Source organism: Corapipo altera, unplaced genomic scaffold (assembly GCF_003945725.1).
Source record: "Corapipo altera isolate COAL_440 unplaced genomic scaffold, ASM394572v1 0, whole genome shotgun sequence".
Lineage (NCBI taxonomy): Eukaryota > Metazoa > Chordata > Aves > Passeriformes > Pipridae > Corapipo > Corapipo altera.
In genome coordinates this window covers 62,653,873-62,667,578 of record NW_020884872.1, presented here as the reverse complement: position 1 = coordinate 62,667,578, position 13,706 = coordinate 62,653,873, and the positions used below count along the sequence as shown (strand labels likewise).

Below are 13,706 nucleotides of genomic sequence, written 5' to 3'. Positions count from 1 at the left end.
TGGACTTGTTAAGGCTCTTATCCATTGGGCAGATTTACTGATGCTCTTGGACTTCTCTATATTCTACTCAGTGGGTACAAGTGAGGTTTAAGAATATCTTTAATCTGAGATCCAAACACCCTGTTCCTTCACTGCATTCACTGGAACAAACCAAAGTAATTTAGAATTATCAGTTAGGTTATCTCTCTCTTCAGATTATTTGAATAGCACTGTATGACCTTTGTATGAGGTCATACAGAAAGGAATTTTATATAAAATTGTTTTACTTTGTCTAATACAGAAAATTGCAATATTGAATTGTAAAGCCTTGATGGTTTTGACTTGTGAATGCACCCGCACAGGTTTTTTTTCTTCAGACTGACCGCGCACAAATTGCCTTTATGCTGAAGGATCCACCTCCCCAAAATGGCTACTCAAGAGTCATTACCAAAGGTAATTGTGAAGCTGAAAGGTGTTCAGTGCTAACAGCACACTCCCTCCCTCCTTTGCCTGCTCTCCAATCTCCCAAGCTGCCTACAGGAAATTCTAGCAATAGAGTGTGTCCCAGGAGAGTTGCTTTGCTTTGCAATGTTCATGCCAAAAGACAGCACTATTTTTGCCTGAAGTTCTCTTTTATGACATGTACAGATCAGCATAAAGTACTCTGCAAAATTAATTGAATTCTCCAATAATTGTTCTAAAGCCAAATACCATATAGAGCCCTAAGATATATATGCATTTTCAAATGTCTTTGTAGCCTGATTTGGGCCATTTACCTCATGAAATTTCAGCTAAAGGCTGAGTGCATTAATGAAACTGTGAGTCAATGTACATTTTTTTCTTTTCTGCTTTTCTTTTTTTGATGTGGATGCTTTTGTTTTCTGCTACACTGAACATGTTTCTTAGGCTTACTTGATTTGCCCACCTGTTGGTGACAATATGAGCAAGGATGGGCGAATAACATTGAATAGATAGGAAGAGAAAGAGAATTGTGTCAAAGAAGATTAGGGAGAAGTATACAGACACAGCAAATTCAGCCTGATGGTTGTAGGAGATTTAATAGAGCAAGGAAATAAAAGTTTAGATTTCTAAAGCTGTCTAAACTGGGGACAATATTCCCCTGCAGTGTACTGCACTGGATCCTGTTGCCCAGGTTCTCTTATTCCCCCACATAGAAGGGGTCTGCTGTCAAGGATGTTGTGTCAAAATTAAGGAATTAATTCACTGCACTACCAGGTAATATAAAAAATGGATATATCTCCTAGAACACACTGAAGGGTGAGACTGATCAAAACCAACTTGGATCAGTGAAGATACATTGAGGTAAACATTATTGACATATAGTATTGGCATTCAGAGGATTGCAAGGTGTTTAGTGCCTGTTGCCACAAAAAATCAAGAGATGCATTCTTTCAGAGATAAATTCTAACGTGGATCTGAGATGTTAAACAAGTGATTTGGGGGAGCTAGGGGGGAGGATAATTTGTGGATAGAAAGAATTTTAGTGTGGAGCAGTCCTTGTTATAGTTATATAAAACTCATTAAGGGCAGGAATTTGAATGTAAAGTACCAGAAGTTATGGACTAAATTTACATTAATAATAATGGAATCCAATGGGGAAGGATCAACAGATCAAAGCAGATCATGTTGGCATTTGTGTCTGCCATACATGAAGTCTGGAGTTTTAGCTTTGCACTGGGTTTAGCATGATTTCCTTGACTGAACATCTTTGCTCTGTGTGTGGCTCAAAGCAGTCAAAAGAACAAGTCAGTGTTTCATATCCTTTTGTCTGTCATGACATGAAGACACATTTGATGCATACATGAAGTCACACTTTGTGTTTAGATACCTGTTAAAGATATCAGGTTTGAGATGACTGAAACTACCCTGAGCTAAATCACATATTTTGCTTTAGAACAAAGCACTAGGTAAAATCATTGTTTAATATTTAATAAATTCATAAAAATTAATAAATCTGTTGTTGATAGCGATAGAGTAGATTCTTCATATATCACAAGGTGTGTGTAATATTATAACTCTGACTTCAAAGAATTTATTCCTAATTATACTTGAACAAATGAAAAGGCAGTCAAGTTCCATTTGAAGAGATTGTTCACCAGGGCTAAGACTTACACTATATATTCAAATTTCCCTTATGTGCCTATTCTACTCAAAACAAAGCAAGTATTATATAAATGCAAACATTTATAGAATCATAGAATGGTTTGGATTAGAAGGGACCTTAAAGATCATCTATTTCCAACTCCACTGCTGTAGGTAGGATGCCACACTGATACAAAAGTATTTTATAAATGTAAACTTTAATTTGGGTTATGTTAATTTTTTTTTTAATTTACCTATTTTAATCTACTTGTATATATGCATTTACACTTTCAACACATTCTTTTAAATTAGTAATTAATTAAATTATTCGTTTGAAACAAGGACTGTGCTATGTGCTGTTGTTAGTACTAGTCATAGATGTAACTGAAGAGTAAGTGGTAAGATTATACATTCATGCTTTTTATTTATTAATTTAGGAATTTTATTTTTCAATGCAGTATGTTTCTCACATATTTTGCATTCCAGATCTTCTTTTATTATGCCATTTCCCCCTTCTTTTCAAAGTACCACTAATTCACCCCAGTGCAGCAATAATCAGTAACTTGGAAGGAGTTTAGAAGGAGAGGGAAAAAGAGAGCTATTGAAGTAAATGAAGCATTACCCATGACTGCTGCATATACCAGTGTCTGTTCCTCCACTAGCATCATGTCCCCTCTTCTGATGATGATAACTCATTTCCCAGAGCATTCCATGCTCAAGGGCAATAGCTATCTTCACCACATAGAGAATTAGCACTGGCTGGCATAATTTTGGAAATACATAGCAATTACTTGTAGCAGAAACTCAGATCTCAGAATCCCTTAATGAAGAATGACAGAGCTGAGCTCAGAGACAGTGGCCCAGAGCTGCTAGGTTGCTGTTCTACACTGTTAGTTCACAGAATCCCCCTGCAGATCATCTTCCCCTTTCTTTTTCTGTCTTTCTTCCTCCTTTCCACCTGTCTTTGTGATCTCATCAACTTAGCATCTCAGTTGTATTACCCTTCTTATTCTTTGCATTGCTTTTCCTTACGATTACATTTGTCTCATTTTTTGCCCTAATTGTATCTAAAAAAAAGAAAATGTTTGAATGAACTACATTTTACAGTTGCCTTGCATAAACATGTACTCTGCTTTTCTTTGGAGTTACTAGGGAGTTGCCTTTGGTTTATTTCATAGAATCGTAATCATAGAATGGCCTGGGTTGGAAGGCACCTTAAAGATCATGTAGTTCCAACCTCCTTACTGTGGATAGGATCACCTTTCACTAGACCAGCTCACTCAGAGGTCCATATTTGACCCTCTATATTTCAAAATTAAAATTTATTTTACTTTGAAGGCCTTAAGAATGTATGAAAGCTATGTGTAGATGTAAACTCCTATAACTAACCACGTATTTATGCTGCTGGGGGTAGCATAATACATAGACATCCTTTGGGATTATGCCATTTGTGATAAACCAAATAAAAAAGATAAGGTTAAAGCTCACTTCTAAACATATGAACTCTCTAATGGCATTTATTTTCAGACTGAATCACAGAAAATCTTAAGACTAAGCCTGATGCCTGCCTCTTTGTGTAAGTTTCATTTTTACATGCTATTATGAAGATACCTTTAACTGAAAAAAATGCTTGAAGAAATGTCTGAGAAATACCATACATAAATAGCTACACTGTTTTCAATGGATGTTTGCTTGGGACTAGTGCTTTTCTTTCTAAAGGAATCTTGGAGACACTTGTGTTTGAAACACTTGTAATTAGAAATTATTTTATCATAAACATACCAGTGTCTCAGGCATAGAAATTTCATTCAGCTAGCGACACACTGCAGAATGGCTTGCACCTGGACTTCATGGGACTGGTCAGATCCCTCTGAATCTAGTGGTTCAGCTACTTTTCAGTCTACACTACTTTCCACTGATCAATACTTCCTCAGTTTGTCTATGAAGATATTATGGGAGACAGTCTTGAGAGCCTTACCAAAGTAGATATAAGCAACAGCCACTTGTCTCACTCCCGCCCAGCTGAACTAGTCTTTTTGTTGTGAAGGCTATCAGGTTGATCAGGCATGACTTCCCCTTTGTAAATCCATGCTGACCAGTCCAGTCACTTTCTTTCGTTTAACATGTTTCTAAAAGGTTTCCAGGGCTATTTGCTCCATTGCATTCTCCAAGGCTTAGGTGCAGCTGACTGAATTGTAGTTCTCTGGACCCTACTTGCCTTTTTTGAAGGCAGGGGTGACCTTTGCCTTCTTCAAGCCCCTAAGGAACCTCCACTGATCATCATGACCTTTCGAAAGTAATTGAGATTGTCATCATGATGACATCAGACAGTTTCCTCAGAATTTGTAGTAGGTGCATCCTACAAAGGCAAAGACCTCAGTGACTGGAGAAAAGGAAATATCACACCTATTTTTAAAAAGGGTTAAAAGGACACTGGGAATTACTGGCCTCTCAACTTCACCTCAATATCTACTAAGATAATGGAAGACAATTTCCTGGAAGTTATAATTTCCAAAGCATGGAAGTTATGTCAAAATAAGGAAGACAAGGAGGTCATTAGAAACAGCCAGTTTGGATTCACCAAGGGCAAATTGCGCCTCACAGATATAATGGCCTTCTACGATGGAGTAACTGCATCTGTAGACAAGGGAAGTCATCTATAGATGTCATTTATCTAGACTTTTGTAAGGCCTTTGATATGGTCTCCCACAATATTCTTGCCACTAAACTGAAGATAAGGATCAACTGTCATATGCATAAGGAATTGCATGGATGCTCATATGCAAAGAATTAAAATCATGGGTTCAATGTCCAGGTGGAACCCAGAAATTAATGGAGTCCCTCAAGGGTTTGTACTGGGACAAATGAAGTACAATATCTTCATCAATGCAGTCACACACTGCAGTTGAGTGCACCCTCAACAAGTTTACAGATGACACTCAGCTGAGTGGTGCAGTTCATACATAAGGAACGCCATCCAGAGGTACCTTGACATTATTGAGGACTGGGTCCATGTGAACCTTGTGAAGCTCAACAAGGCCAAGTGAAGGGTCCTGCATCTGGGTCAGGGCAATCCCTAGTACCAGCACGAACTGAGGATGGATGGATTGAGAGAAGTCCTGAGGATAAGGATTGGTGAAAAAAAAATTGGTTTGAGCTGACAATGTTTGTTCGCATCCCAGAAAGCTAACCGTATCCTGGGCTGCATCAAAAGAAATGTGGCCAGTAGGTTGAGGGAGGTGATTTTCCTCCTCTGTTCTGCTCTTGTGAGATCCCACCTGGAGTACTGCATCCAGCTCTGGAGTCCTCAGCAGAGGAAAAACACTCTTAGAGTGTTATGAAGATCATGTCCCCAGTTCTGCAGAGCTGCATCCATCCTCAGGCATTCCAACCAGGTTGAGGTCTCAACTGAGCTGGAATAGTTGCTCCACATTTGCTTGCTCCCATCTGTGCAAAATGTTGCCCCTTTTGAGATCTACTCTAGATTCAGTACTTATGTTGAATGGTGTGTGAACTTCTCTAGTTGGGAGTCAGCTGGAGCAAGAGCTTGATACCCTTTGATCAAGTTGCTGAAAAAGTTCCAAGTTGCCTTCTAAGGATGGGTGTGGAATTACTAAAACTGAGTTAAATAAGAAAAGTGGTATGCTTTTTACTTCAACAGTGGTTCAAACACAGCTTAGTGTAAGACCACTCATGTTGTCTACCTACAACAGACTAATTGAAAAATGAAGAAGAGGAAAAGACAGGGCTGATCCCTAGGAATTGTAGCTGTTTTAGAAGGGGTGATAGCATTACTTTAGCATTGCTAATCAAAAGTAGTTACATCATGATGCAAAAGCACTACTATCTACAATTTTTGTTAGTTTGGTTTGAATTTTGAAAACTTCTTGTCCTTTTATTTTGTATTATTAGTTGTCTTACATGATAGGTACCTTCAATGAATCATTTAGAACAATTAGGCTGATTTTGAATGCTGTTAAATAATGCTTATTTGGTGTTCTCTCTTTACACTTGTGCTCTGCCAGCATTTTAATGTTTATGGAGCAAATGAAGAATTTCAAAACAGTGCCAGAGGGGCACTGTGCTAATTCTTTGAGAGAGAAAATGCTTAAAATTTTAGTATGCCTTAAGCACCACTGGTTTATGATGAGGTCTTTGCAGAAGTGTAATAAAGATGATGGCTTAGTTAAAATACTATCAATATACTTGGTTAGAAAATGAAAACCCCAGTCTTTCACGCCTTGTGTTTAAACGAGTGAATCTTCTTATTCTTCCTTTAAATAATTACAATGTATACATGGGTACTCTGTTATGATGATTTTATTTTTGGTGTAATTGTATTTAAATATAAAAAATATGTTTGGCATTAAGAGCCATCTCTCTCTGAAAGAGTTCTGTTCTTAAAAGAGAGTGAATATACATTGGAATGAACAAATACCATTGCAGATATCTTTTTTTAATTCAAGTGTAATTACAAATGCCTATGAACTAAAATGTGTAAAAGCACGTCCTACTAAATAGCTTCATTCTTTTAGAATGGAGTTAATAATACTCTAAGATGAATATACTATTGGAAAAATAGTCAGATAAGTAATTTATAAGTAATTGTTGCAGGTTTTGTGTTCCATCGCATGTTCTTTGCCTATAGGTTTCAGAAAAGGGTGCTAATGGCATGTGGCACTAATATGGAGAAGGGACTATATAATTTACTTTCCAGTGAATACTTTTAGCTGTAATAGACCATTTGAAATGTATGCAAGTAGTTACTGAAAAGGGGATACAAGAATTTATTTGACTGTCCAGGAAAGAGGAGTTTGATTATCTTCTTGAGGATCTCTCATCACGTGTGTAAAATATGGATGTAAAGTAATTTGATCAAAGCTGAGCAATGACATGCCAGCAGCACTGTGACAGGGGCTTTAGATATAGCAGTATGTTATGTATCATCATTTTTTCTTTCCATTAAAACCTAATGGGATGGTATAGCTTTGGATCCCTGCTGATAAGCCCCTGTACGCATCCTGTGTGACAATGTGTATTTTGAGTATGCTGTCCTCCTGTACTATATAAATAAATATTTTCTAGGCAGACATGAGTGTCCTAATTTTTAAAGTTTCCTTTCCAACAAGAACATTTTTTCAGAACGTAGGATCCACAGTTTCCAATAGAGATGATATGGTGAATGGTGACATTTTTCTCAACTCTGGTAAGTTCAGTATAGTAAAATGTAGCTATATTGATTTGAATGCTTTAAAAAAAACCCCACTCTTGATATAACTAAAATATTCCTGTAGATAGTTATAGATTCTGTCATGGCTCCCTACAATATTTTTAAAGTCACTTATGTAGCCAGTTACGAGTTGTCTGTATCCTGATGTTTTCCACAGATGATGTTGGCTCACAGTAATCCATTTATAAGTGTACTGAGCCTTCAGTTCAGTGTCATGTTGCTAACAGTTCCACTGGCTCCTCCTAATGTTATCATCTTCCTGACTTTTCTGGTGCCATACCTTTGACCTCCTATTGATTGGGAATGATTCTGCTCTCATGAGGCAACAGCTACTCCTGTTCTCTGGATATTTTCAGGTAGAGTGTTTTTCCAGATGACAGTGGACAATATTTTCCTGTAGCAAGATAATTTTTTTTCTTCTCTTATTCAAGGGCTTTGTAAGCCGGAATGACAAAATTAACATCTGGAGAGCTGGGGTTCTTTTTTCAGTGTCTCATTAATCTTGTGAGATAAATGACTGGTGGATTCTGAAGACAGAGTATGTTAAAACAGAGACAGTTATAATATGACATTAATATAAAATGTAATAAGAATTTATTTTTTTTAAACATATATGCAAGTGCCATACTGAAGAAGGCAAGTACCATTGGGTTCATATTACATGCAGAGAAACAGACCAGACAAGTGGTGAGACTGCCCAATTTTGTGCATGAGATGGTAAGGAGTCAAATTCACTTTCCTAATTTTTCATGAGAAAGATAACTTGATGCTTAGCCAGCTCTGCCACAGAATCACAGAATTTCTGAGGTGGGAAGGGACCTCTGGAGTTCAGATAGTCCATCCCTCTGCTCAAACTGGGTCAGCTGCAGCAGGAAGTTTAAACTCACTAGCCATTCTTTGAGACTAGTGTGATCTTCCTGCCTGGAATTCAGTACTTCAAAAGATTAGACTCCACTGTTAGCAATAATTTATACTACACCACCTCTTCCTATTGCAAATAGATATGGCTAGTTTTAATATTTCTTCCGTGTTTGTCATCTAGGAAAACTCAATGAGCACAGAGTAACAATCAATTAGAAGTAAATAGGTATCTCTGACAGTTTAAAGGAGTCCCAAAGAGGATGACAAGAGATTGGTACAAGACAATAAATAATTTATAGCTGGAGAAAATTAATCAAGAACCCCCAATTCCCTCTGTCCCCACACGCAGGTGCTCAATTACAGTACCTCTAAGAAGAGGCAGGAGACCAATAATCAAGCATCTGTGACATAAATGAATTTAACTATTAGGGAAGAAAGACTTGAAGCATATAAACACAGTGCAGTAACCAAACCAAATTATAACAGGATGTACATTTGCTTTGTATAATGCCTTTCATTATACTATTTCCCAGAACTATTCTCATAATTAAATAATATAAGTGTTATAGAGTATAAGTGAAATACAGTAGCAATAGAGATATTTTTTTAATGGAGGCAGAGAATGCAATCATAAGCTATTTCAAAAAGTGAAAAAAATTAGAAATTCAGAGAAAGATGACCATGAGACTCAGTTTGAGAAACCTGGTCTGCTGCGGACTGATGGGCTCCATTTGTCAGAGAAGAGCATCTTCAGTCATGAACTTGGCAAGTGGGTGAAGAGGGCTTTAAATTAAAGTTACCATGGGATGGGAACATCAAACTCTTCCGCTTATACCAGTCTGGTGACAGGGCCAGCAAAAGATGCCCAGAGCCTGGAGAGGGATCACAGGTCAGCAGAGCACATGAAGAGCAGCAAAAAGGAATTCCAGCCATTCCAGCCAGCAAGTCAACTGCATCAGAACCCGATTTAAAAGCCTCTGAGCAAACACATACAGCACAGGGAATAAACAAGAGAAGTCAGGGAACATGTACACACCTTCAGGGCATGGTGAGATGGCTCCTATAACCTGAATTTTGAAATGGAAGGATACAGGCTCTTTAGGAAGACCAGGTAGGGGAGACAAGGTGGGGGTGTTGCTTTCTATGTCAATGATGAGTTGGAGTGCATGGAGCTCTACCTGGGGATTGATGAGGAGCTGACTGAGAGCCTCTGGGTCAGAATTAAAAGGAAGGCAGGGACAGGTGACATCACAGTGGGGGTCTGCTACAGACTGCCCTATAAGGAAGATTGAGTGGATGAGGGCCTTTACAGACAGGCATGAGCAGCCACATGTTCACAAGTCCTGGTCCTCATGGAGGTCTTCAACCATGTCTGTTGAAGGGACAGCACAAGAAGGCATACGTAATCCAGGAGGTTCCTGGAATGCATTGATGATAACTTCTACTCCAAAAATGATAACTTCCTTCTCCAAGTGGCAGAGGATCCATTAAGGAGAGGTGCTATGCTGGACCTTATTCTAACCAACAAGGAGTTGCTGGTGGGGAATGTGAAGCTCAAGGGCAGCCTGGGCTGCCGTGACCATGAAGTGGTGGAGTTTGAGATCCTTTGGGCAGCAAGGAGGGTACACAGCAAGCTCACTACCCTGGAGTTCAGAAGATCAGACTTTGGCCTCCCCAGGTATCTGCTTGATCTACCATGGGATAAAGCCCTGGAGGAATCAGAGGCCTGAAAAAACTGGTTAATATTCAGGGGTCACCTCTTCCAAGCTCAGGAGAGATGCATACCAACAATAAGAAAGCTGGGCAAAACTAGCAGGAGGCCTGCATGTATGAACATGGACCTGTTAGAGCGGGTCCAGAGGATGGCCACTAAGCTGATCACAGAGCTTGAGCTCCTCTCCTATGAAGACAGTTTGAAAAAGTTGCTTGTTCAGCCTGGAGAAGAGATGGATCCTGGGGGACTTTATAGGAGCCTTCTAAGTACTTAAAGGGATCCTATAAGAAATCTAGAAGAGGAACTTTTTACAAAGGTATGTAGTGGTAGGATGAGGGTTAATGGCTTTAAACTGACAGAGGGCAGGTTTAGATGAGATATTAGGAAGAAATTCTTTACTGTGAGGGTAGTGAGACACTGGAACAGATTTTCCAGAGAAGTTGTGAATGCCCCATCCCTAGAAATGTTCAAGGTCAGGCTGAATGGGCCTCCAAGCAACCTGGTGTAGAGGAAGTTGTCCCTGCCCGAAGCAGGAGATAGGAACAAAATGATCTTTAAGATCCCCTCCAAATTCTGTAAAGAGTTAGTACATTGCACCTTTGTATTGGACCATTAAAATGGACGGAAGTCATTGCATTGTCCTCAATGGAAGCAATATAACTCCAAAGGAGCTTGTCAAAGATAGTAGAAGCATGGATGGAGAAGAGTAAAAACAAAAACAATGACAATGATTGTTCAGTAGAGGGAACAGGAAGAGGAGTAAATAGATATGTGAGATCCCCAAAGAATTTTGGAAATAGTTGCCTGTCTCAATACAGGTTTTCTTCATTTTGATGCCTGCATAATGCAGATGAAATCAGTGAATTGAATTAACAGACCTATCCCAGTTTAAAGCACAGAAGGGACTCAACGGTACAGTTCAAAATGGTTCCTAAAATGACTGTTGATCCTTATACAGGTAGGAATAGTCCTTTCTATTCCATTTTTACCTCTTCTGTTTTATAAAGCAGTAGTGCATGAATCCACCTGGAACATTGCTTGTGAGTTTTGAGACTCCCAGGGCTAATTCAGTGGTTGCTCATCTGATTGCTTCAATATTAAACACACAGTTTGACTGCTGCTACTGCTATAGAAGATCATTTCTGTTTGACTCCTGACAAATGAGGTAGGTAATAGAGTATGTAACATAGTTGTATTTACTCACCTATTTTGATTTTTTTTACAATTGATTAAGGAATAAACTAGTCATAACTATTTTTTTAATGTATCTTGCCTTTATATAGACATATATGTATGCAATGAATTCAAAGCTTATTTTCTAATTTCTTTAAATGATACTGCTTATGATTCTTTTCAATATTATTTAAAAATATTTCAATATTCTTTAAAAACATTCCATAAGATTTAGTGATCTGTCATTTTACTTTGCATTGGTATTTCTCTGTCCAAAATAGTTTTTCCTACTCTTCCCTTTTTTAACGTAGTAATCACATGGAGGTGGACAATTCCCTTGTCTGGTAAGATATAATTCTTTTTCATTTCTTTCTAAGGATACTAGAATGAATCATCCCTCGCTCTTCTCATTATACTTATAAAACTATTATTTTCTTTTTACACAAAATGGGGCCTTAGTTGTCATCAAAACCTTACTATTGTACTGATGTATTTAAGAAATTTGTTTCTACACTATTCGGTTCCTGAGTCTAACTAACAGATTAATTTGAATGAAAAAGGGTTATGATCTGTAGCTGATGAAGTTACAAGACCCAATACTTTATTGTTTGACACAAATGATAGTCAAATTAAAACCGTACAGAAAAGGGATAAACTAATATCAGAACTGATTTTTTTGGGGAATGCAAGTGAGCACTCAGGATGAGATTCAGCAGCCATAGGTCTCCTACGTTAGTAGATTTCATGTCTGCAGGTAGATTCTAGATGACTAAGAGTATTTTATTAAATGCACTTTCACTGAGCTTGTGATTATTTTGTAAAGGTATTTTTAAATATATTTTATGTGTAATAGGAACTTCAGAATGTTACTTAACAGTCTCCACACCTCCTTTACTCTTTTACTTTTCCAGGATAATTATTTTTTACCTGGTTTTGTCATGTCAATAACGTTTCTTTTTCTGAATGATACATAACTGTCATAATTCAGAATGTGAATCTACTTTATTGCATTTGTATAATTTAAATTATATTTTTAATTTTTTTAATTCTTTCTGTTGCTCTTTGTAAATTTGCCATACATTGAAAAATATGTAATTTCACTGTGAAACCATTTTTATCCAGTTAACTGTAGATCAATTTTGCTGATTTCAGTTAAATGAAAATAATATTTTAATTTTATCTGGCTTTTTCAAACAATATTTCAATGCCACTTGAATATGAAATTAAGAACTGAGTGTTGCTTATATGTAGATTCTAAATGACTGTTTAGCTACAGATTTTTTTGCCTGTGAGAACCTTTCAAAATGGGTCCTCAAAGGTCAGTTTCAAGGATACTAGGGACCCAAAACAAGACTCAGGAAGTCTCAAAAAATATGTATATGGTTTTAAGTGTGGGTCCAGGCCCTTCACCAAATACACATGGTTCCATTTTTTGAGTGATTCTGAAAAGCAGTAGAAGCGTTCTTGGCATTTCATTCCTCTTCTTGCAGCAGTCATGGGCCTGGGGATGATGCGGCCCTGAATTTGTCAATTTCAAGTCTGTTTTATATGTATATTCCAAAAGGTTCTTGGGGTGATGCCTTATGGTGAATATGGGGCAGATAAGTCTGTTTGGGCTATTTTGTACAGCTGAATACCATATGCTGCAGGTGGCTTTGATGCATATGGAACTGATCAATAGGGACTTTAGGACTCATTTTAAATGTCATATAGAGTGTAATGGATTTAAACTGTATGGGCTGCTTGCCAAGGAACATGCATTATCCTTCCTGTGAACCTGCTCTCTGCTGAGCAGTGCAAATGTACACTACAACCGGGATTACTATGTAAAGAAATCTTCGCTTAGTATCTGACTATATGTAAAAATGTTTAAAATTCAGTGTTCATGTCCAGCCTGAAATGTCCTTATTATTATAATTTCTTCTTTTTGTGCATACCCAGAACTGCTCAGGCTAAGATCATCCACCTACACCTTATTGGGATCTAGAATGTAGGAACTCAATGAAGTTGAATTAAGCATATAATAAAATGCTGCTGAATCTGCTTTCTTTTTAAAATCTGACTGGAATAATTTTTTCCTTCCCACCTCACTTTTCTCTCTGGTAGGTAGGGCAATCACTGAAAAAATAGAGGATCACAGTCTTTCTGATTTTTCTAACATAAAGGAGATGAAACCCAGTATTGCCACTTGCTGGGAGTGTAACTTAAAAACTCAATTTACAGAGTGTGCAGCAAAGGGTGAGTCAGGTGGAGTTGTATGGAGATATAGACCCATGATCCTGTTGATATAGTCCTGTTGACTGCAGAACTGTAGGAGATGTGCAGGATCAGGAAAGCACTCTAAGGAAGAATAGCTCCACAGTACGGTTGTTGAACTAGTCCCCTACCAGGGGATCATAACTGATTATTTTCTACCAGCATTTTTTTATGTGTGGATGTTGTGGTTTAAGCCCAGCTGGCAACTAAGCCCCACAGGGCCACTCGCTCACTCCCCTGCCAGTAGGATCAAGGAGAGAATTGGAAGGCTAAAATCTAGAATACTTGTAGGTTGATATAAAGACAGTTTAACTGGGAAAGCAAAAGCCATGCATGCAAGCAAAGCAAAACAAGGAATTAATTTACTTCTTTCCATGGGCAGGCAGGTGT

At 37.9% G+C, this 13,706-nt stretch overlaps 1 long non-coding RNA gene across 1 annotated transcript; it reads left to right on the top strand.

The window, feature by feature from the left end:
- The first annotated feature begins 360 nt into the window (after positions 1–360).
- LOC113950429 lies at positions 361–11,452 on the top strand. The gene is made up of 3 exons (XR_003528739.1): positions 361–432; positions 10,997–11,052; positions 11,372–11,452. It is a non-coding gene; the product is annotated as an uncharacterized LOC113950429 (long non-coding RNA).
- Positions 11,453–13,706: the final 2,254 nt, after the last annotated feature.